This window comes from Juglans microcarpa x Juglans regia, chromosome 5D (genome assembly GCF_004785595.1).
Source record: "Juglans microcarpa x Juglans regia isolate MS1-56 chromosome 5D, Jm3101_v1.0, whole genome shotgun sequence".
In the NCBI taxonomy this organism is placed as follows: domain Eukaryota; kingdom Viridiplantae; phylum Streptophyta; class Magnoliopsida; order Fagales; family Juglandaceae; genus Juglans; species Juglans microcarpa x Juglans regia.
Window position 1 is genome coordinate 20,928,065 of NC_054602.1, and position 25,838 is coordinate 20,953,902.

Below are 25,838 nucleotides of genomic sequence, written 5' to 3' on the forward strand. Positions count from 1 at the left end.
AAAAAACATAATCACACTATTTGCGGCGACTATTTTTTACGGTGACATTATGCAGTCGTTTGAAGGAACTATTAGTTGCATACCATTTATCGCCGCAAAAGAAAAAATTGTCGCCGCAAAAGGAAAAATTTTAAAACTCCCCCTTCTTTTTCATTTTCTCTCTCCTCCCTCCCCCGCGCCATATATCCATTTTTCTTTCTGCCCGTTCTCTCTCCTTCCCACCGACTGCAAGCCTCTCCCCCGAGCGACCTCACCTCTCTCTCTTTTTGGATTTCATGCACGGTTTTTTGTTTTCAATTTCTGCCATTTGTTGCTAAATATTCAGAGTAAGTCTTCAGATCTGTTGGGAATAAGTGTAGCTAAGACTAACTCGAAGTATAATAGCGGAACTAAACGAAAGAAATTGATGACAATCACACAGAAAGAACACTAAGAATTAAGTGGTTCGATTAAAAATGAGCCTACGTCCACTGGTGGGGTCGGTATCGAAGATTTCACTATCAACAGAGATGGAGTACAAATGAATACAACAAAACTTCACAAGGAAGTTATCTTTCAAACTCACTCTAGACTTCTCTCTCAAGAAAACACTTTAAAAACAAGCCAAATGAATTCTGAAGAAGTGGGGCAAGAAGTGGGCGCCGTTTGATATTTATAGGAAAAGGGAGAATTCACTTTTGTGAACATTGGCTCGAGCGAACGTCGAGCGAGTGTCGAGCGAACGTAGATATTCTGCACTTCGCTCAAGCCAACAGTTGTGCGAGAGTCGGGCGAAGCTCTCTGCCTGAACTCGCTCGAGCTGGGTGTCGAGCGAGGGTCGAGCGAAGCTCTCTGACTTGGATATTGCTCGAGCTGAATGTCGAGCGATACTTGAGCGAAGCTCTCTGTCTGAATTCGCTCGAGCTGAGTGTCGAGCGAATGTCGAGCGAAGCTCTCTGTCTGAATTCGCTCTAGCTGAGTGAACCTCCGCTCGAGTGAACCTACGACACATGCACTGTTCAATCTGAATTCAAGCCACCTCATAACAAATCTCCACCTTGGCTTGAACTCTGCCAAAACACAAAAAACCTCCGACCACAAAACCAATCCCCACCACCAAATCCCTTACGGGAATAACAAAATGCGAACACCAATTAAGTCCAAACAAAGTTTGAACTTGTATACTGCAACTGGCTTAGTCATCATATCTGCTGGATTCTCTGTAGTGGCAATCTTTAGAATCTGTATAGCACCCTCTATAACAATCTCTCTGAGAAAATGGTACCTGACATCAATGTGCTTCGTTCTTTCATGATACATTTGATTTTTGGTCAAATGTATTGCACTCTGACTGTCACAAAATACTGAGATCCCATCTTGTTGTAAACCCAAATCATTGACCAAGCCTTTCAACCAAATGGCCTCCTTAACAGCCTCTGCTGCTGCCATGTACTCTGCCTCGGTAGTTGATAAAGCAACAGTGGATTGCAGTGTTGCTTTCCAACTAATAGCTGACCCATACAGAGTGAAAACATAACCTGTCAATGATATTCTCTTAACTAAGTCTCCAGCATAATTAGAATCAACAAAACCAGTAACTTTGGAACTGAGATCGACATCTCTATCAAATATTAACCCAAAGTTCAGGGTTCCCCTCAGATACCTGAGTATCCATTTCACAGCCTGCCAATGAGTCTTACCCGGATTAGCCATATACCTGCTAACTACGCTCACGGCCTGTAAAATGTCTGGGCGGGTGCAAACCATTGCATACATGATGCTGCCAACTGCATTTGAATAAGGAACACTAGCCATGAACTGTTCCTCTTCATCTGTCTAAGGAGATAGGCAAGCTGAAAACTTAAAGTGCGTAGCAAGTGGTGTACTTACTGGTTTGGAATCAAACATCCCAAATCTCTGAAACACTTTCTCAATGTACTTTCCCTGGGACAAGTACAACTTTCCAGCTTTCCTATCTCTGAAGATTTCCATTCTCAAAATCTTCTTCCCAGCACCTAAGTCTTTCATTTCAAACTCATTTCTGAGTTGGGTCTTTAACAAACCTATGTCAGATATGCTTCTAGCAGCAATAAGTATATCATCAACATATAATAGTAAATAAATGAAAGACTTATCAAATAATTCTTTATGATAAACACAACTATCATAGTTACTTCTCAAATAACCATGATCAATCATGAAGGAATCAAACCGCTTATACCATTGCCTTGGTGACTGCTTCAAACCATATAAAGACTTCTTCAATCTGCACACATGATCTTCCTTGTTTTCAACAATGAATCCCTCTGGCTGATGCATGTAAATGGTCTCTTCAAGTTCACCATGTAGGAACGCTGTTTTAACATCAAGTTGCTATAGCTCTAAGTCATACAATGCTACTAAATCAAGTAGTAATCTGATCGAACTGTGTTTCACCACTGGAGAGAAGACTTCAGTGTAGTCGATGCCTTCTCTCTGACTGAAGCCCTTAGCAACTAAGCGTGCCTTGTATCTTGCATCTGTATCACCCTGGATTCCCTCTTTTCTTTTGAAAACCCATTTGCAGCCAACAGTCTTCACCTTCTTTGGCAACAAAACCAAATCCCATGTTTGGTTTTTGTGAAGAGACTCAATCTCTTCAGTCATAGCTACGCACCACTGTGCAGATTCTGCGCTCTTGACAGCTTCTGAATAACTGGAAGGTTCCTGACCAACAATATTCTCTGCCGTAGTAAGAGCATACATCACCATATCTGCATGAGCATATCTCTGAGGTGGTCTAATCTGCCTCCTCTGTCTACCAGTCGCTATACTGTAGTCTTGCTCACCTTGTGCGCCGCTACTCGAATCAGAATCATGCTCATCTACAATAGCATGATCTTGGGCACCACTGGGCAGCCCTTGTGATGCTTCCACCTGGAACTCCACCTGCTTTCTAACATCCTGTTCTTGTCCTGTAGACTCAGAATTCTCCTTTCTCGGACTAAGCATGGATTTTTCATCAAAAGTGACATCCCTACTGATCACAAACTTGGGTTATTTAGGATCAGTACACCACAACCTGAATCCCTTCACCCCACTGGCATACCCAATGAATATGCCCTTCTTTGCCCTTGGCTCAAGTTTTCCATCATTAATATGGAAATATGCAGGACAACCAAAAACTTTCAAATTTGAATAATCAGCAGGAGTATCAGACCATACCTCATTCGGAGTCTTCAAACCAATCGCTGTGGCTGGAGAACGATTGACCAAGTAACAGGCCGTGTTGATTGCTTCAGCCCAGAAACCCTTAGCCAAACCTGCATTAGAAAGCATGCTGCGAGCTCTCTCCAAGAGAGTCCTGTTCATCCATTCAGCTACCCCATTTTGCTGTGGAGTATGTCTAACTGTACGATGTCTGGAAATACCCTCATTTCTGCAGAATTCATCAAACTCACCTCCACAAAACTCCATACCATTGTCAGTGCGAAGTCACTTGATTTTCTTACCCGTCTGATTTTCAATCAAAGCTTTCCACTGTTTGAAGTTAACAAATACATCACTTTTCTGCTTCAAAAAGTAAACCCAAACCTTCCGTGAGAAATCATCAATGAACGTAAGCAAATATTGAGCTCCACCTTTTGACGAGACGGAAGATGGGCCCAAAGATCAGAATGAATATAGTCCACAGAACTTTTGGTTCTGTGAACCCCTATAGAGAACTGAACCCTGCACTGTTTGCCAAACACACAGTGTTCACAGAAATCCAGTTTCCCTATCTTCTGATTACATAACAAACCCTGCTTACTCAAAATTGACATTCCCTTTTCACTCATATGACCCAAACGCATATGCCACAAACGAGTGACATCTGTATCTGGATCATCTGAAACTGACACTGCAGCTGCACCTGTCACTGTAGAGCCCTAAAGGAAATAAAGACCATTTGTCTTATCTCCTTTCATCACAACCATAGAGCCCTTATTGACTCTGATAGCTCCACCTTCACCAGTGTACTTGTAGTCCAGAGAATCAAGAGTACCCAAAGAAATAAGATTCTTTTTCAAATATGGAATGTGTCGAACATTAGACAATGTCCGGACAATTCCATCAAACATCTTAATTCTGACTGAACCAATTCCAGCAATTTTGCAACCCATATCATTCCCTAACAAAACGGAGCCTCCATTGACCGATTCATAGTTAGTGAACCAGTCCCTCTTGGGACACATATGGAAAGTGCAAGCTGAGTCTATGACCCACTTGTCACTAAAGCGACTATTGGAGTTGCTAATTGCTAGAACAAGATCTAGGTCGTTAGACCTATCATCAGCAACACTAACGGCATTAGATGAACTAGTGTCGTCCTTTCTGTTTTTCAGTTTTGGACACTCGTTCTTGTAGTGACCAAACTTATGGCAGTAATGATATTTGACGTTTTTCTTACTAACCGTTGTTTGTGAACTGCCCCTGGATTTCCCCTTATTCTTCTCTGAACCCCTGTCATTTGATCTACCCCTGCTTGAGGACCCTTTAACAAACAAGCCACTAGCTTGTTCATTAGTGTTCTTCACACTCAATTTATTCCTCAACTCTTTAGAATTCAAAGCAGACTTTACATCTACCAAGGAAATTGTATTTCTACCATACAACATGGAATTCACAAAGTTCTCAAAAGATGTGGGTAATAAACATAAAATAATTAACGCTTGATCTTCTTCTTCAAGCTTAATATCTATGTTCCTCAGATCCATAATGATTTTATTAAATTCATCTAGGTGTTCAGAAATAAGAGTACCTTCCTTCATTTTGAGAGTGTATAACCGTTGTTTCAAATACAACCGGTTGGTGAGAGATCTCTTCATGTACAGATTCTCAAGTGCCGACCAGAGACCAGTTGCAGTCTCCTCGTCAGCAACCTCTCTTAAAACTCTATCAGATAGTGACAAAAGAATAGTACTGTGTACCTTTTCTTCTTCTTCTTTCGAAGGAGCCGGAGAATCGTCAGATACCGACACTTCTAATACTTTTGACAAGCCCTGTTGTCGCAGTAAAGCCTTCATCTTGATGCGCCATAGACTGAAACTGTTCTGACCGTCAAATTTCTCCACTTCGAACTTAGCCATAGCCATCCCTCCAGATCACCCTGAGCCAAGCTCTGATACCAGTTTGTTGGGAATAAGTGTAACTAAGACTAACTCGAAGTATAGTACCGGAACTAAACGAAAGAAATTGATGACAATCACACAGAAAGAATACCAAGAATTAAGTGGTTCGACTAAAAATGAGCCTACGTCCACTGGTGGGGTCGGTATCGAAAATTTCACTATCAACAGAGATGGAGTACAAATGAATACAACAAAACTTCACAAGGAAGTTATCTCTCAAACTCACTCTAGACTTCTCTCTCAAGAAAACACTTTAAAAACAAGCCAAATGAATTATGAAGAAGTGGGGCAAGAAGTGGGCGCCGTTTGATATTTATAGGAAAAGTGAGAATTCACTTTTGTGAACATTGGCTCGAGCGAACGTCGAGCGAGTGTCGAGCGAACGTAGATATTCTGCACTTCGCTCAAGCCAACAGTTGTGCGAGAGTCGGGCGAAGCTCTCTGCCTGAACTCGCTCGAGCTGGGTGTCGAGCGAGGGTCGAGCGAAGCTCTCTGACTTGGATATTGCTCGAGCTGAATGTCGAGCGATACTTGAGCGAAGCTCTCTGTCTGAATTCGCTCGAGCTGAGTGTCGAGCGAATGTCGAGCGAAGCTCTCTGTCTGAATTCGCTCGAGCTGAGTGAACCTCCGCTCGAGCGAACCTACGACACATGCACTGTTCAATCTGAATTCAAGCCACCTCGTAACAAGATCTACTTTCCTTTAATTTGATTTCCTTGACTATACTTCCCCTCTTTCTTTTACTGACTATTTTGTAATTGTGACAGGGAACAACGTATGTGTATGATTCGTTCTTTAGAGTCTAGACCATATCTGGCAAAGCATGAGACCGAGATTGATCGGAACTTATTAGAACTGAGGACTGGGGCTGGAGATATTGCAGTTTTGTATTGGCAAACAGCCACAAGCTATGGCAGACCAGAATATATGGTATTTTGCAGTATGTCGCTGCGCAATCAACACCACGACCTCGTCCTTCTCAGGTAGTTTTTTTACAAGTGTGATTTTGGATTTGTTTTGCGCTTTTTTTTTTTTTTTTTAATACCTTGTCTCGTAGCTTGTGTTTGGTAACTGCGGAATTAAAGGAAAAACAAGAAGAACAAAAGGTGTTTGATAAAAGCTCTGAACAACACAGAACTAGTACTGCCTTCGAATACTCTTCCTTTTCTCATTACTGAAATCATTTTACAGCAGGCTATTTATAGAGAATACTAAATAAAAAACTTGATTCCTTTCCTCTCATATTGTGGTAGTACATTCTGTTATTGCCTATTGCAGAATATTCTCTTTTGTGTGCTGTACGTGTCTGGTGTAGTGCAGTGAGTGGAAGGGCTGCTGAGTGATGGGCAGAGCCTTTGGCAGCTGAGTGAGGTGCCTTAATAGTAACTATTGCCTAAACTTATAACAAAGTAGAACACACCATTCTCCCCAATTGAAAGAAAAAGAAAATGAAGTGCTAAGAAAATGAGTTGCCTTAATAGTAACTGCTATGCTTGCTGTTCTAAAAAAACAAAGTATTGCACGTTTGTATCATCCACAACAAGCGAATGTGGAATCCTTTTTTTTTATAAGCAATGTTGAATCCAATTTGAATAGTTGTATTGTTGAATCTAATTAAAACCTGTGCAAGATAACCTATTTATTTTTATTGTTAATGTTGCCTTTCTGGTTTATCCCTTTAAACTGCATCATACATTATGTTACTATTCATTTTTCCCCTGTTTTAAACAATTTATTACTTCTAATTACAGCCGCAACAACCAAGCGTTAGGGCGTGAATGGTCTATCAACTGAGCAGCGGAAGAGGCTCACCATAGCAGTTGAGCATGTTGCACTAGCAGCGTTTCTTTCTCTCATCGAACCCTCTGCACTATCCCTCTCTCACTGCCCATGGCAATCGAAAAGAAACGCCCCTTACAGACCAGCAATGCCGCCAACATGGACCCCGCCCCACCGTCAGACCAACCACTGCCAAAACCATCGAAGAAATGTACCAGAAAAAGTCCCAGCTCGAGCACATCCTCCTCCGACCTGACACCTACATTGGCTCCATCGAGAAGCACACCCAGACCCTCTGGGTCTATGAGTCCGATCGCATGGTCCACCGCCCGGTCACCTTCGTCGTCGGCCTCTACAAGATCTTTGACGAGATCCTCGTCAATGCCGCAGATAACAAGCAACGAGACCCAAAGATGGACTCCCTCAAGGTTGTCATTGACGTGGAAGGCAACTGCATTAGCGTCTGCAACAATGGTGATGGGGTACCCGTGGAGGTTCACCAGGAGGAGAAAGTATACGTTCCGGAACTGATCTTCGGGCACTTGCTGACTAGCAGTAACTATGACGATACGGTGAAGAAGACCACCGGTGGGAGAAACGGATACGGTGCCAAGCTCACCAACATCTTCTCCACTGAGTTCATCATCGAGACTGCAGATGGGAGACGCTAGAAGAAGTACAAGCAGGTATTTATTTACGGTTCATTTCTTTTTCTCAACATCAATACCTGGCAATTGTATTTAGTTTTTAATTTTTTCGGATATTACAGTTCTGTTTTGGGCGGTGTGGATTTCGGTCTGAGTTGTCAATTTCCATTCGGAGTCTTAGGTTTTTATTTCTTGTGTCATAGATGTTTATAAAATGATTGAGTTCTACTCTCCAGTTTGTTCTTGTAGTTATGAGGTACGTTTACAACTCAGTTCTTGGCATTAGTGTACGTAAACGTGCCAATAAATTATTGTTTTTAGGGTGTTTTCTTAATGTGGTTCAAAGTTTATATTCCTGATTTGTTTGGAAGGTTCTTCGGGCTACTGTTGGTGCTAAGAATTCTTGGTTTTGATGTGGTTCACAGTTATTTGCTGATTTGCATTTATGTTTTCTAAGTGATCGTGAAGCACTTCTACTATAGGTTCCCGCCCGCCAGGCTCTAAATTAAGGTTAGTTGGGACGTCATATTGTTTCATCTGTGTTCTAACTTCAGAAAATTTGTTTTGCTGATCTGAAGGTATTCTGTAACAACATGGGAAACAAATCAGAGCCAGCCATATCAAAGTGTAAAGAGAGTGAGAACTGGACGAAGGTGACATTTAAGCCCGACTTAGAAAAATTTAACATGACCCATCTTGAGGACGATGTGGTTGTGCTAATGAAAAAGCGGGTGATTGACATGGCTGGCTGCCTTGGAAAGTCTGTAAAGGTTGAATTAAATGGAAGTAGGGTCCTTGTAAGAGCGTTTACTATGTGAATCTATATTTGGATTCTGCAGCTAAATCCGAAGCCGAGAAACCTCCAAGGTGCTTCCTATGAAATCTTGTTATCTATGTCCACCTTTCTTTTGTTATTTTTGCTTAAATTTTGTTTGAAGTTATATGGATTTTCTTACTAGATTCTTTGATTTCCACAGCTATCATGTGAAAGTTAATGATAGGTGGGAGGTATGCGTGAGTATTAGTGACGGGCAGTTTCAACAGGTATCTATAAGATCTTTTGAAGCAAAGGGAATAACGTGTCCATTGCAATTGCAATTGTTTGAGCCTTATATCAATGGTTTTCCTTACCAGGTCAGCTTTGTGAACTCGATTGCCACGACCAAGGGTGGAACTCATGTGGATTATGTCACTAGTCAAATTACAACCCATGTGATGAATTTCGTAAATAAAAAGAACAAGAGTGCCAATGTCAAAGCGCATAATGTGAAAAACTACTTGTGGGTTTTTGTCAATGCTCTCATTGACAACCCTGCTTTTGATTCCCAGACCAAGGAAACTCTGACGCTTTGTCAAAGCAGTTTCGGGTCCAAGTGTGAGCTATCACAGGATTTTCTTGCTAAAGGTTTGTTTTGCCTCATCCTTTCTGTGTTATTTTATTTGTATGATAAATATTGCTAATTATTTATTATTGTAGACATTAGAATATTAACATTGAAGTGCTGGAGACTGATTCTTCCGTACAAACTATTTTACAGTCACAAAATCCGGAATTGTGGAGAGTCTTCTGTCATGGGCAAATTTCAAGCAGAACAAAGATCTTAAGAAAAGTGATGGAACAAAGACAGAGAAGATTCATGGAATTGAAAAGCTGGATGACGCTAACAAAGCTGGGGGTAAGGAATCTGACAAATGTACCTTGATTTTGACCGAAGGAGATTCGGCTAAGGCTCTTGCAGTAAGTTGTCTTACCATGCAGTTCATTTCCCCACCAATGTAGCTCATTTTGGGTTTCAATTTCATGGTTTTTGACATAATTGGGTTCATACAGTTGGCCGGGCTTGCTGCTGTGGGTCGAGATTACTATGGTGTGTTCCCGTTGAGAGGTAAATTGCTCAATGTGAGGGAAGCCACCAATAAACAGCTCACTGAGAATAAAGAAATCGGGTACATCAAGCAGATTCTTGGACTTCAGCAGAATAAAGAATATACCAATATCAAGTCCCTGCGATACGGTCACCTGATGGTAATGACTGATCAGGTGTGATGCCTTAAACTTCTCTTTTTGCCTTTTGTTGTTGTTTTCAGTTTAGATTTCCCTCTACAATGCTAACAGGAAGACATTTATACTGCTGCCGATTACTCAGATAAGAAACTTTTAGCTTCTGTGCTTGTACAGGATCACGATGGTTCACACATTAAAGGGCTGTTGATCAACTTCATTCATTCTTATTGGCCCTCACTGTTAAGAGTTCCATCTTTCTTGGTTGAGTTTATAACTCCTATAGTGAAGGTTGGTATTTTTAGTCAATCAATTCAATTGTTTGCAGGCATTTAGTAGTCACTGAAAATCTTTCTTGAGGGAAAATGACTGGTTATCATCTTTGTAGGCAACTCATAAAAATGGGACACAATTATCATTTTACACTATGCCGGAGTACGAGTCGTGGAACGAAAGTTTGAGTGGCAATGCAAGTAGCTGGTCTATTAAGTATTATAAGGTTTGTTTTTTTGTTTGTTATAAGTACTGAGAACCAATTAAATCACCTTTTATTCCGATATCTATTCGGTCTTTTTCTTCTTCTTTCATATACTGATTTGTTTCCGATTTATAGGGGCTGGGAACAAGCACATCAAAGGAAGGGAGGGAATACTTTGCGAATCTTGAAAAACATAGGAAAGATTTTATATGGGTTGATCAGCAAGATGGGGACGCCATCGAGCTAGCATTCAGTAAGAAGAAGATAGAAGAGAGGAAGAATTGGCTCAGGCAATTTGAGGTCAAAGTTTTCTCATCTTTTCTTCATGTTGTTTTTAGTGAACTTATAATTTTGTCTCTAAACAATTTGTCATTTTGTGCATGTGCAGCCTGGCACTCACCTTGACCAGACGGCCAAACTCATAAAGTACAGTGACTTTGTCAACAAGGAGCTTATATTGTTTTCGATGGCGGATCTTCAAAGGTCTATTCCTTCGATGGTTGATGGCCTGAAACCAGGCCAAAGGAAGATTCTTTTCTGCTCTTTTAAGAGGAACTTTGTCAAGGAAGCAAAAGTTGCTCAGTTTTCTGGTTATGTGTCTGAACATTCAGCTTATCATCATGGTGAGCAGAGCCTTGCGAGTACCATCATTGGAATGGCACAAGACTACGTGGGCAGCAACAACATTAATCTTCTTCAACCGAATGGCCAGTTTGGCACCCGTAATTATGTAAATGAACAAACTCCAATGTGACACTCTTTAAAATCCTGAAGCAATGCTGCTTCATTAGTTTGGTTCTTATTTTCACATTTTGAACTTAGTATATTCTATTTGATTTCAGGGAGGGACAGATCATGCAAGTGCAAGGTACATATATACCCGACTTTCTCCCATCACAAGGTTTCTATTCCATAAGGATGATGATGACCTTCTTGACTACTTGAATGAAGATGGGCAATTGATTGAACCGACTTGGTATTCTTTTCACCTTTGTCCTTTCTATTTGGTAGGAGGGTTTTTGCTTTTATTTATATGAAGGTCTTCTAAATGAGTGAAGCTTACGATTTTTTTTTTTTTTTTTTTTTTTGTCTATTTTAGGTATATGCCAATTATACCCACAGTTCTTGTGAACGGTAGTGAAGGAATTGGAACTGGTTGGAGCTCTTACATTCCTAATTATAATCCAAGAGACATAATTGCAAATCTAAGGCGCTTGTTGAGTGGTGACGCCTTGGTGCCTATGGATCCATGGTATAGATGGTTTAAAGGAAGTATTGAAAAGACTGCCAAGGAAGGTGGGAATGGTTACATTGTTAGTGGAATTATAGAGGAAGTGAATGAGACAACTCTCAAGATATTGGAGCTGCCAGTTCGTCGTTGGACTCAGGATTATAAAGAATTTCTGGAGTCTATTTCTTCAAGTAATAGAGAATGCAAGGATCCTTTAATCGAGGTAAAATTATCTAAGCCCATCAGATATTATGATATCCACTGAAACGTGTATGGGAATTGTATCCTGTTTCTCATGAAAAATTATGTTGGCTGCAGGATTTTGACATGAATTGCAATGACGTAATAGTAGAATTTGACATCTTCTTGAGTGAAGAGAACTTTACTAGGGCCAAGCAAGAGGGTTTGTTGAAGAAATTCAAACTAACCACCACAATTAGTACAAGTAACATGCATCTGTTTGACCCCAAAGGCGTGATAAAGAAGTACGACAACCCAGAACAAAGTATGTGTTTGAGAAAATTAAGTACTTCGATTCCTCATTATATTCCGACCATAACATGCTTTACTGATTATGATTTTCCTTCCCTCAGTTCTTGAAGAATTTTTTCACCTACGACTTGCGTTTTATGAGAAAAGAAAGGTGAGCTTACTTGTGGTTATTGGAAAGAATGTCAATAGCTGCTCAATGTTTTAGCTGCTTTTAGTGGGGAAAAGCTATTAACAACAATTTCATAAATGCACGCAGAACTTTCTGTTGGAGAAACGTGAAATGGAGTTGTTGAAGTTGGAAAACAAGGTTAGGTTTATACTTGCAGTTGTGAAAGGGGAGATCATTGTGAGCAACAGAAAGAGAGCTGATCTGTTTGTTGAGCTGCAAAGAAAAGGTTTCACTCCATTTCCCAAGAAAACTAAAGTTGTAGAGCCAGAGATTGCTGGAGCAATTGATGAAACAGAAGACAACTCTCCTGCTGTTAGCAAGAATGGAGTACTGATCAGTGATTACGAGTATCTATTGGCCATGGCAATTGGAACCTTGACCATCGAGAAGGTTCAGGAGCTATGTGCTGACAAGGATAGGCTCACTAAGGAGGTCGAAGATTTGAGAAAAGAAACTCCAAGGTCTTTTTGGATGAAAGATCTGTATGCTCTAGAGAAGCAACTCGATGTACGATTAAATAAAGCACAATTTTATATTATGCTTCTCTGTTTCTTTTACTTGACTGATTTGTTTTGTGCGATTCAGGAAATTGAAAAAAGTGATGCTCAGGCAGAGGAGCTGAGAAAGAAAATGAGAAGCAAAGCAAAGGTTCAAGTGCCTGGTATGGCTGGTAGACAAGCACCCAAGAACCAACGCAAGGAAAATAAGAAAAAGTCAAATAATGCGGACTTAGTTACTGAAACCATCTCAACATCGTCTACATCTGCAATGGAAATTGGTAAGCCTGGAATGATATCATTTTTGTAATGCCTGAATTTTTCTTTTCGTTTGTTATTTTGATTTTTTTTTTTTTTGCATTTGTTTGCTTTATCAGAAAAAGCTCCTGAGGTGGTGAAAGCCAAGGGGAGAGCGGGCTCTAGGAAGGCTCCTACCAAGGTTTGTTCTGTTCCAATATTCCATTCTTGCCCTATAACGGATCTTTCTTGAACTCATGCTGCTTTTACTTTTTTGTTTCCTCGTTTTATCAGCAGGAAAGGTCCACTGTAGTCTTGACTGATGAAGACGACGACGACGACGACGAGGAAGTGTTGGAGCTCAAAGAACGACTTGCTGCCTATAACCTTGAATCATCTCCTGAGCATTCAGCAGGTAAATATCTTGTATGTGTTGATTATGAATTTGCAATATCATTGACGTGTCGGAGTGTTTTAAGCTTATCTTTTTTTTTGTGCCCATAGCCATGGAGCCGGTGCCTAAAGTCCCAGCCAAGAAGAAAGAACCTAGCAAGAGGACTACTGTGCTGAAGAAGCCCTTGGCAACTGTTTCAGAGATATCTTCAGATGATGAAGAGAATGAGGTGGATGACGAAGAAGTTGCAGCTGCCCCAGAAAGGGGAAAATAGGGAGGTAGAAAACCAGCTGCAAATGCCAAGGCTGCTAAGCCCCCTGCAGCAGCAAAGAACAGAGGTGCAGGCAACAAACAGAAACCTCAAACGCTGAGCCAGAAGCTCATATCTGACATGTTAAAGCCTGCTGAAAATTCATCTGGGATTTCACCGGAAAAGAAAGTGAGAAAGATGAGGAGGGCATCTCCATTCAACAAGAAAAGTGGTTCTGTGTTGGGCAGAGTTGGTGAGGCAAATGAGTCCACTGAACCCGAAGAAAAATTGGGTTCTGCTTCTACTTCTGGCAGTATCGAAGAAAAATTTGTTGAAGTTGTGCCAGCAAGATCAAGACCTCAGAGGGTGAACCGCGGGCAGAAAAGGTATGTGGTGAGTGACTCTGAAAGTGAGAATGCCACTGAGGATTCTGACTTTGTTGAAGATGAAGAGGAAGATTAGATTAGATTAGATGATTAGGCATTTTCCGTTTGAGGAGCTGACTGTAAAAACTCGAGATTGGGAATTAAATCTCATTCCCCCTCTTATATTTCACTCCAATCTTCATGGATTGATTGGAAGGACACATTTGTTTCTCCCTTTTCAGTTGAATTACTCAATTCTTAACGGTCTAAACATATCCTACTGTTCATATATCATTTCCATTGTTACACCATTATTTTACTCAAATGTGAATGTGTATAGGAAAGAAACATAAAGATTGATAGAAAGAAGGGAGTGGACAGTCTACACTCTTGGTTACTACAAATAAGGGCATGTTTGAAGTTAGGGAACCAACCATGATTTGATTGCTTTGGAGAGGGTCTAGGAGAGAAAGGTCTCTCTGTGCTCCATATCCTCAAGAACGGAAGTCAAGTAAAATCCCTTTTGAAAAATGTAAAGACGGGGATATAACTAATACTGAAATGTGGTGGATCCGGCTCTGACCCACGAAGTTACCGCATAGAAATTTCAACACTTGCAGATACAAATATCTGAGAAGGTGACAATTCAATAGAAAAACCTGCTGATCACATGGCAAGGTTTCGCTTTGTAGCTTCCATTTTCAGCAAAAGATCTTTAATATCTGCTTCCATCCTCATCTTCATATTGAAATATTCTCGATGTGCTCTCTAGGGCATTGAGTTCAAATTTTTGTTTACGCATATTTTCACCCTCAGACAACTGCAACTTTGCAGTGCTGTACTCCTTTTCAATTTTTTCACTCTTTGCAATGGCAATGCGTCTCAGGCCATCGGCTTCTCTTCTTGCATCCTCAGCACGTTCTTGGAACATTTTAGCCTCCGCTTGTTTGATTTTCACCATACTCTCCAATTCATCAAAGACAGGTTGCTTTTGAACACTTGCCTGTAAATCTGACTCCAAAGTGCGTTTGTCGTTCCGGTCATAACTGAAACTAGGAAGCATACTAGCTGCCCTTTCCAACTGAGGGCCATTCTCTGAATAAAAGGACTTTAGCCAAGTGGGATCCTGGCTTGGCCCAGTCATCCCATTGCTTTCTTTACCATGCTCCTTCCCAGATGAGATTGAAGGGTTGCCAAACTTAGAAGAATTAGCCTCTGCATCAAACAGCAAAGGATGTCAATTACAACCTTGTGGTTTAGTATGCCAATTCAATGGAGCCATACACAGGAATGAACACTGCATTATATTCATTTGATTACTAGGACTATCAAGTATGGACCCATGTAAAAAATGTTCGATATTTCCTCATTCCAAACCCAATACAAAATATATTCAGAAGACATACTTTCCCCCCTTTCTATCCCTTTATTGGTCTTATAACCTTTAAGGGCATAATATGTGAACTGAGATTATCTCCAATTCTCTGTCCAAATTGAATGGTTTAATCTGTAGACAGATAGACACAATATGTGGCTTTCACATGACCCTACACCATTCAGGGTCCCAAGACAGATGAATTGGAGATAATCTCAGTTCACAAGGCAAAAATGTTCGATTTAGGCCTCGTTTGTTTTTACAAAACTTCTCAACTCATCTCATCTAATTATTACAACTTTCTCAATTGCTTCCAGCTAGATGGTGCTAGGCTTGTTACTGGTTGCTTATGCATCTAGTTTTCCCATATTGTGAACTTTCTACATTAATTAGAGGGGACACTCTCAAACCGACTGGAAACCAATCAGACCGGCCGGCGGAGCAAGGAACTGCCGAAACTGGTGGAGAACCGGTCGGCGTGTGGCAGAAAATAGAGAAAACTATTACGGGTTGGTTGCTCTTCCTCCTTTTCTCTCATCCGTCGGAGTTGGTTTTACCCCTAAAAATAATGTTGTGTTGTAGTGCTCCAACCAATTAACCTTTTTGATGGCCATCTAGCATCATCTCCACTCTTAAACTTGCACTACTATTTGATGATAATATGTTTAAGGTAATTCTGTCATGTTAGCACTGGAATGTTGATATGCTGATGAAAGCAGTGGGAAAAGACAGTACATCCTTATTTAGTATCCTTTTCTAGAATTTTCTTCATTTCAGTGGTGTCTTCTGATCATGCCTCAATGTTAGTTGTGTTTCTTTGGATACGAGACAATTTTACTCCATTCAACGCCTTGGTTAGTTTTCACTTCTTGGACTTTTCTGAAAGAACCTTCTTTCTTCCTTTATTTTTTATTTTTTATTTTTCAGGGTGGGGGAGGGTTGGTTTCTTATTTTTCAGGCTGAATGCTGAGTTTTTACTAGAGATAGTGGATCTTTTTCCATATTGCTTCTATGAAGAGTATTATTTCTATCCATGAACTATCAGTTGCTTCTGGATGTGTGTTGAACTTCAATTATTCCCGTCTAAAAGCAAGGTGTATAAGAGATGCCTTTGATCCCTATAGGTCAGTCATATATTCTGGCATTCCGCTATATAAAGATACCAGATTTTATCTGTAATTATCCTCTCAAGCCTTTACATTTTCTCATTGAAAAATTATTCACTTTCCATGTCTGCATAAGCATGGTTCACGTACACAAGATGTTCCCACCACATATTTGCCGGCATAGAAAATCACATAGCTTTCTGATTTGGCACCAGATAAGGCAGTATAATACCTCAATAAAACAGAGCATCCAAAACAATTTTGATGACGAGTTCAAGTATATCATAAGCCTAATCAACTGTCAAATTCACAAAAAGCAGGGCCTAATTAACGTAGCAAAATCTCATCACAATATGAAGAGGGGAGTTACAAAAAAGAGAGCACAAGACAGATTACATCTAAGCTATAGGGACAACCCGAACTTGATCAAGAATAGGACCACAAAGAGATCCAAAGTCATCGATTCTGGTATGGTACAAGGAGCTGAAGAATGTGATTCTGGTCCTGCTCGAGAGTGCTTTAAACTTGGAACTGGCCATCTTGAACCTACCTTTGCCTTGGGATTTGAAGGGGACTTTCAAGGTGTCTTTAGCAGCAAATGTGATAAGTGTGATTTTTATGTAATTTTTATTATTTTTTTATTTATGAAAAGTGTCAATTTTCTTTTAATTCTATTAATTTTATTTTATTTCTATATATTTTTCGTTATTTTCTTAGATTTGAAGGAATGAGAAGATTTAGGTTACGTTTGGGTACCAAGAGTACCTCAAATACTCTCACTACTATTCTTTACTTTATTATTACTTTTCACCTACTTTTTTACTATTCATTACTTTTTACCTACTATTCATTATTCTATTATTACTTTTTCACTACTATTCACAAACATTCTCAACACTTCTCAGGTATTCTTACTACCCAAACGTAGCCTTAGTGCGAAAGGAGAGCATTTTGGTACAAAAGAAGAGATTACGGATCCAGATGAAGAAAGCCGGGGAGATTTAGGTGAGGAGACTCAATGGCGATCAGAAGGCGTGACTAGAATTGGTGACAAGAGTTACGCGATAAGAGAGATATTTTACCTTCTTGGCACGAAGACCTAGGTGCGAAGACTTGGCGCAAGGTTCCGAGAGACTAGATTGGGCGACCAGTCTAAACGACCAATCTAAACGATATCGTGGGCAACAACTAGCAAAGACGAGCAACCTTACCACTCGGTAGGTTGGAAAGAGGGTTCTATCATCCCAATCGGGTGTCTTTCCTCTTGGTAGGTGAGGAGACCAGTTATATTCAGCACACACGGCATCCCAGTTGGGAAGTCTTTACCGCAATCAATCTGTTGACTACCAAATCCTCCCGAACTCCATAAATGAAGCTGCATATCACTGAATCTTCCATTTTAGACAATCCCCTTATTCTTGAGATAATTTCTTTTATGTTAACAATTATCTTTATAAACTATTTTCCAGATTTTTAGGCTAGATTGTAGTCGCATTTATCTTGTTTCCGGATTTGAGTTTTGACATCTATTTAAACCCGTCTTGTGGGATGAATAGAGGAGAGTTAGTTTGGAGAGTTTGAGTTTTAGAGAGTTTGAGTTTTAAAATATTCCATAGTTATTATTGAAGTTTCTTTCAAGAAGGCAGATCTGGGGAAGCAGAAGCGAGAGCTGCATGCTTCATCAACTGACTCCAACGAAAAATACTAGTTTTATTATTTTTGTTTTCAATTTCATTACGAATTAATTTTATTTTCTAGAACTTTGATGTAGTCTAACATTGAACAAACAATTTATATTCTAAATGATTTTATTTCAATATTTCTATGATTGAGTGTTTATTCCTTATTCTTAATACTTGCAATTTTCTAACTAATTATTGTTCGATCTATTGAATCACAATGAGACCGAGAGATGATTTTGTGATTAAAGCTCTAGGATTAAGTACCATTAGTTGAACGTGTAACACCCCGACCCCGAGGGTCCAGAGAGTTAACTCATAAAACCTGATAATCAACTCTAACAAGGCTAGAGTACTTCCAAATTCAAGAATATATCTATTTTTCCAAACCTCAAATCGAACGTAAATACTTCAATTAACTAAATTCAATAAACTCATTTATCCAATATTCAATCCAACAACCCAAATAAAATCAATTCTTCTTCATGTCTTAATTAACAACTAGAAATTATATAACGTTAACATAGTCTCCATAAACCGTCTAAATCCATTGAAGTAAACTTAATAAAGATAATTTAACCTCCAACACCAACACTAATATCATGAGATACCCGACAACATTACAATGTTAATCTTCTCCATAGACTCTAATACTGATCTTCAGTTGAGCCATCGATGTCATCTGAAATATTATGAAGATTAACGGGGTGAGTTATCAACAACTCAGCAAGCAGAGAGCATATACTAGCATGTAAACATGAGCATTTATAACATTTAATAAGCCGAACAAAACATTTACTTTCAAAATGCAAAAAAACAAAACTTGTACAAAAACTTTAGAGCGAAATTTTCAGAAAAATAAACTTATTCCAGAAAGAACATCCGTTGGCATTTCCAAACTGAAATATTATAATTAAATCATCTCTTAGCATCACATCGGGACAATACCATGTTTAACCCCCGTGGTAGGGTTATAAACCACCATTATACTCGTGGCTGGGCCATATTCCATGTTTCACCCCCGTGGTAGGGTTATAAACCACCATTATACCCGTGGCTGGACCTTAACAGAAATAGAACGGATTTTATCGAAAATCCAGTTACACACATATACAGAATCAGAACTCCATGCCAAGATTTTCAGATGACACATCATATCAAAACAAATCACTAAAAGCTTCAGATCATTTCACATGTTCGAGATAAACATAAACAAAGTATTCTCATTTGTTCATAACAAAACTTTTAGAATTCCTTATTCGCTCTTTTACATAGTTCAGAAGTACAGTACACAAAACTAGCTCATGTCTACACTAGTCATGACAGAAAAACACTTTCTCTTATATAGAATTTATGCATATGCAGAATAAACATCTGAAGTTGTTTTCAGATCATCTCTTTCAAAAGAAAATAAACACATTTATTCTCAAAGTCAACCTCCTTTTATTTATTTTATGCAAAACTAGTATATGAACCCCGCTTACCTGGACTTTTTAGCTTTTCTGAATCTTTCCACAATCGTGCCGAATGGATACCAATCGTCACCTATACAGAATACTAAACATTACTAAACTTCTAAAAGAACCGCTAAAACTCTCCATCTACTTAAATTCATCCTATGGAAATGGCTTTGATAACTGCATAGTTATCAGAAATCTAAAAAATATATTATCATTAAAAATAATCTTTAACTTATTGTAATATAATTTTATTAAATATGGCAAAACAACTTAAATTCTTTCCGAAAGTTAACTTGATCATATTTAAACTCATATCTCTCTATAAACTATTATTAAAACAATAATTTAATACATCCAACATATAATCTAGTAGGAAATCATAAATTTCTTAAGCAATAGTAATTCATAAAATATTAAAATTAATATATATATATATAAACAATAAAACACTCATTTAGTAAAATATACTTAAATCGATTTTAAAGCATTTAGAATAAAGATAAAATCTTATTATTTACTGATGAAAATAGTTATAACAATTATTACTATATAACTAAAATTTTAGATCTTTAAATATTATCTATATGAAATTATAATTTCACGCTAAACATGACTGCCAAGAAACATCTCAAATAAATCAAACTCAATATCAAGGTAAACATCAAATGGCAAGAAAGCGTACTGACTTATAAACTAGATGTAGTAATATAAATATATTAAAACAATTTCTTTACTATGCTTTACAAATGCTATACGATAAAGTACTAAAAGTGGTTTATTTATACAATTAAACAAATCTTAGGTAGGGAACAAAAACTAGAAACGGAAATACTTATGAAAATGCGAACGAAATACTGAGAAATACAAAACCGTGCGATACAGTCAGGGCTCACTAGAGAAAAGGCCAGGGATGACGGAAGCGGTGGCTGGCTAGGTCTACGGTGTACGGTGCGGTGGCACGGCACTGAAAGAGAGAGAAAGTGAACGTGAGAGAGAGAGAGAGAGAGAGATGGAACATCCCGAGAGAAAGAGGGAAAGGGAGTTACGGACCGTGCAACGGGGCTGGAGTCTGACCATAAAATCTTGCTTCGTGATCTGAGGTGGCTCCACTAGCAGGTTCACGGCTGGGCTACAGCGCACGGACGGCCAGTGACTGGGCGGCTTGCATGGAGGCAAAGTTAGAAGGAAAGCATGCTCTGTTTTTGGCAAGTGGAAACAGAGGCTCTTAGGGTGCGATGGTGGCTTGGGTTTCACGGTGAAGGGTGGTGGCAATGTAGAGCTCTAGCCGTGAACTGTGGCTGGAACCGAGGGAACGTGGGAGGCTCGCATGGTGATGGTGTGTACGAGGCAGTGGCTGGGTGGTGCAAGTCCGTGGGGTTAGTGATCTGCAGGGGCGTCTCACAGTGACAGCGTGGTGGTTGTGGGGTTGATAGGGTGAGCTGTGGCTCGCTGTTGCATCTGTGAAAGCCACAGGTTGGCGTGATGGTGGTCGTGCGGGATGGTTGGCGATGTCGCAGTAGTGAGTGATGGCCCCGTGCTACGGTGTCTGCAAGGAGGTTTGCAGTGAACGAGAGAGACATGGATAGAGAGAGTTTGTGAGATTTGATATAGAAATGCACAGCAAGTATAAGGCAATAAAAAGTAGAGAGGGAGAGACCTGAATGATGGACAGAAACGAAAAAAAAAAAAAAAAGAAAAAAAAAAGAAGAGAGCTCAGAAACGGAAAGGGAGTTCAAACTGCCTAGACGTGTGAAATTTGGGTGGAGGAATTTTCGGGAGTGCAAGAACTAAACGTGAAAAAAAAAAACCATCGGAAGGATAAAATGCATGCGGAAAGACGAAGCTCTTGACGTCGTGGCTGCGTGAAAAACAGGGAAGAAGAAAAAAAAATATTGGGGAAGTTTATCGCTGGGGGAGGCAAGAGGGAAAAGAAAGAGAAGGAAAAAAAAAATTCAAAGGGCGGGGTGTTACAGAACGAAAGTAGAGATATTTTACTGCGATTAGTGTGATTTTTAAAGAAAAATTTAAAGAACTTAATAAATATTCAATTAGTTAAATTCACATAAAGATATGAAGTTATTAATTGGAGATATTTTTGGTATTGTGAAAGATAATATTGAATAATTAAGGGATTTTTTATCATTAACTTGAGATAATTAGAATTCTATAACAATGAAGAATAAATTGTGTGAGATTTGCTATGTGAAATCAAACGCTCTAGATCTATTCTTATTATCTTTAAATTCTTAATTTTAATGCTATTTTCTTCAATTTAATTTAGATAATTCATCCTTCAAATTTCAGTTTTCCAAATAGTAATTAATTTATTGAATTTCAATACTCAATAGCATAATTATTTCATGTGGGTTTGACATCCATTTTCTTTAAAACACTTTACTACTTGTTACGATTTCTGTGCACTTGCATATATACTTTTATGCGAACAAGTTTTTGTCGCCGTTGCCGGGAAATAGTTATTTGTCATTGATATTGATGCTAGCTAGATTTTTACTACTTTAAATTTTATTTTATTGGTTTAAATTAGATCTCAGTTTTGTTTTTCTTTTCAAGAATTAGAAGTGCATGCACCGATCTAAATCATTAGAGTATAAACTTTTCGATCCTGAAATTGAAAGAACCTTACGTCTGATCAATAAAGAGACAAAGAAAGAGGTCACCGCATCTAAATTTACTATGACCGACCAAAAGCAGAAGGCATTAAGAGACTATGCTATGCCCTTTGTCAATGGGGCGACATCTAGTATAAGGCGGCTAGCTATACAAGCCAATAACTTCGAGATCAAGCTGGCCATCATTCAAATGATTCAACAAACTGTCCAGTTTGGGGGCTGTCACAAGAGGATCCTAATGCCATATTGTAAAGTTTCTAGAAATTTGTGATACTTTTAAACACAACGGAGTGACAGATGATGTGATTCGATTGAGACTTTTTCTTTTCTCACTTAGGGAAAAAGCAAAAGCTTGGTTGAACTCTTTGCCGCCTGGCATCATCACCACCTGGGAGCAGTTGGCACAAAAATTCTTAACAAAATATTTCCCTCTGGCCAAGAATGCGAAGTTAATGAATGATATCACTACCTTCACCCAATTTGAGGGTGAATCATTATATAAGGCATGGAAGAGATACAAGGATGTATTGCGCAAGTGTCCACATCATGACCTCCTAACCTGGCTTTAAGTACAGACATTTTACAATGGTTTGGGACCCACAAATAGATCTATGGTTGATGCAGCTGCAGGAGGAGCATTAATGAGTAAGACCCCTAAAGCCGCATATGAACTTCTGGAAGAGTTGGCGTCTAACAACTATCAGTGGGCCGCAGAGAGAGTAATGTCAAAGAAGGCGGCCAGCGTCGTTGAACTTGACTTTATGTCCACAATTGTGGCCCAGTTGGCAAATCTATCCAAACAAATAGGTAAAATGAACGTTAATGTTATTCAAACTAATGTTGTTTGTGATCATTGCACAGGAAATCATTCAAGTGTAGATTGCCAAGTGGGGAATCCTTTTGCCCAACCGAGTTATGAACAAGCCCATTACGTGTAAAATTTCCAACGTCAAAACAGTCCTTATTCAAACAAGTTCAATCCCGGATGGAGACATCACCCTAACTTTTCACGGAGCAATAATCAAGTGCCGGTTAGACCACCTCAATAGTTTCCACAGCAAGAGAAGAAACCGACACTTAAGGATATGTTTATGCAGTACATGCAAAAGAATGATATGGTGATCCAAAACAACTCGGCTTCAATCCACAATCTTAAGGCACAAATCGGTCAGCTCTCAAACATGCTTACCGAGAGGACAACAGGGACTTTACCAAGCAACACTGTGACCAATTCGAAGGAACATGTCAAAGCTATCACATTGAGAAGTGGGCAGACATATGACCAGCCACAGACAGTAGATACCGAGCGAGATACAGAAGCTGCCAAAAATATGGAATCTGAGATGAAGGAAGCTGAGTCCGAGGTAAAAGAAGCAGAATGAGATGTGACCGACCAGCAAGCTGAGAAGACTAAAGAGAATAAAGGGATTGCAAAACCCAAGAAATCCAGGGAGTTTATTTTTGAAACTTATTCTCCTTCAATTTATGATCCACCAATTCTTTTTTCACAAAAATTAAGAAAAAATAAGATTGATGATCAATTCTCTAAATTTCTGAGTATATTTAAGCAACTACATATTAATATTCCTCTCATTGAAACTTTAGAGAAAATACCAAAATATGCAAAATTTTTTAAGGATATATTGTCAAACAAGCGGAAGTTGGAGGAGCATGAGACTGTAATGCTGATTGAGGAGAGCAGTGCAATTTTACAAAAGAAGTTGTTGCCTAAGTTAAAAGATTCACGATCACTTGCACTATAGGAAATTCATATTTTGATAAAGGTTTATGTGACTTAGGGGCAAGTATTAATCTAATGCCTCTCTTTGTTTTTAGGAAACTAGGTCTTGGAGAAGCAAAGCCGACTACCATCTCTCTATAGTTGGCGGATAGATTTATTAAATACCTAAGAGGACTCATTGCAGACGTACTGGTAAAAGTTGATAAGTTCATATTTCCGGCCGACTTCGTTGTACTCGATATGGAGGAGGACAAGGAGATCCCTTTGATACTGGGCGGACCTTTCCTTGCGACGGGGAGAACTTTAATTGATGTCTAGTAAGGGAAACTCATTTTGAGGGTCGGAGAGGAGCATGTCACTTTTGACGTCTTTCAATCCCTTCCGAGATACATTATTGTTTTCAAATAAGCAACCGAGACATGATCATGACCAATGAGACTGATGGAGCTGAATTTTCAGAGCTACCACTTGAGGTATGTCTTACTCACTCTACATCTATTGAATTTGAAGATGAAGATGATAGGGAGTGTGAGAGATATTTGGAGGCTACAACATCTTTTCCTCCTCCAATAAAACTGAAAGTGGAAGAGCTAAACTCATATTAGCCAACATCTCCAAGTAAGGAACCACCTAAGCTTGAACTCAAACCACTTCCATCAAATTTAGGGTACACTGTCTTAGGCTAGGACTCTACTTTTTCAGTTATTATTAACAGTTCTTTGAGTGATGTAGAGGAAGAGAAGTTGCTGAGAGTCTTGCGGGAACGCATAATAGCCTTAGGTTGGACCATCTCAGACATCAAAGGAATTAGTCTTTCAATTTACATGTACAAGATTTTAATGGTGGATAATTTTAAACATCCAACCATAGAGGAGATTGAACCCATCAATGCAAGAAGTGGTGCATAAAGAAGTATTGAAACTTTTAGATGCCAGGATCATTTATCCAATCTCAGATAGTGCATGGGTAAGTCCAGTGCAAGTCGTCCCAAAGAAAGGAAGGATAACCGTGATCAAGAATGATAACAATGAACTCATACCGATGAGAACGGACACGGGATGGCAAGTATGCATAGACTATCAAAGACTGAATGATGCAACTCGAAAAGATCATTTTCCCTAACCTTTTATTGATCAAATGTTAGAAAGACTTGCCGACCACGCTCACTACTGTTTTCTACATGAATATTCTGCTTACAATAAAATAGTCATTACACCCGAGAATCAAGAGAAGACCACTTTTACCTGTCCTTGTGGCACTTTTGCATATAGGCACATGCCTTTTGGACTTTGCAATGCGCCATCTACTTTCCAAAGATGAATGATATCCATCTTTTCAGACATGGTGGAAAACATTTTAGAAGTCTTTATGGATAATGTAACACCCCGCTTCCCAAAAAGACATTTTAGAATTTTTGGGCAGTCAGTGTACTACTACTAAACTTAAACTTAAAAGCTTTTTTTTTTTTAACAAAGCACCAGATGCGAAAGATTTTCATAAAATAACAAACTTTAATAAATACTGGAAATCTAAAATAAAGTCTGCGGAATCACTTATTTAAAAAAAATACGGTAGTCTCATGTACTTATATAAATAATTTATTTAAACTTTAGACCATAGAAATAATCATAGCATAATCTGTCTAGGCCTCTGCCTCGCCTCCTGGGTCAAGTCCTGTCCTGCAGTCTCATCCTCATAAATGTCATCACTTGGAGTAGTTTAAAAATATAAAAATATGTAAAAATGAGTCGACTACTCAATAAGTAACACATCATACAGTAAACATAATAAACATAAGGTTTCTTGGAAAATGTGCATACTCACAAATATATATGTAATTAACATGAATATGAATATGGACTTATCTTTCACTTATCATAGGTCGTTACCCACTGTTGACCCTCGTGAGTTAGGGTTAGTGAATCTAAGTAAATTTCGATTCTGCCCGTAGCCGCGGGTTGTGGAATCCATACATAAGAAAGACATACTGAGTGCACTACCAGCATGCACGACCTGACAATGTAATATGCCCATAACATAGGTACCGTCTTCATATCATAACATAGGATGTTACATATTTTATCATAATCATACTTGCATACTTGTCATTTCATAGATTTCAAAAAAAAATCACATACATACTTGTTATATCATATCATAGATTTGAAATGAAATCG

The 25,838-nt window shown here is 39.0% G+C and overlaps 1 non-coding gene and 1 pseudogene across 1 annotated transcript; one reads left to right on the top strand and one right to left on the bottom strand.

Moving 5' to 3' along the window:
* Positions 1–7,019: 7,019 nt before the first annotated feature.
* On the top strand, positions 7,020–13,940 carry LOC121264488 (annotated as a pseudogene).
* An 8,426-nt stretch (positions 13,941–22,366) lies between these two features.
* Positions 22,367–22,473, bottom strand: LOC121266647. Its single transcript, XR_005940868.1, has one exon. It is a non-coding gene; the product is annotated as a small nucleolar RNA R71 (small nucleolar RNA).
* Positions 22,474–25,838: the final 3,365 nt, after the last annotated feature.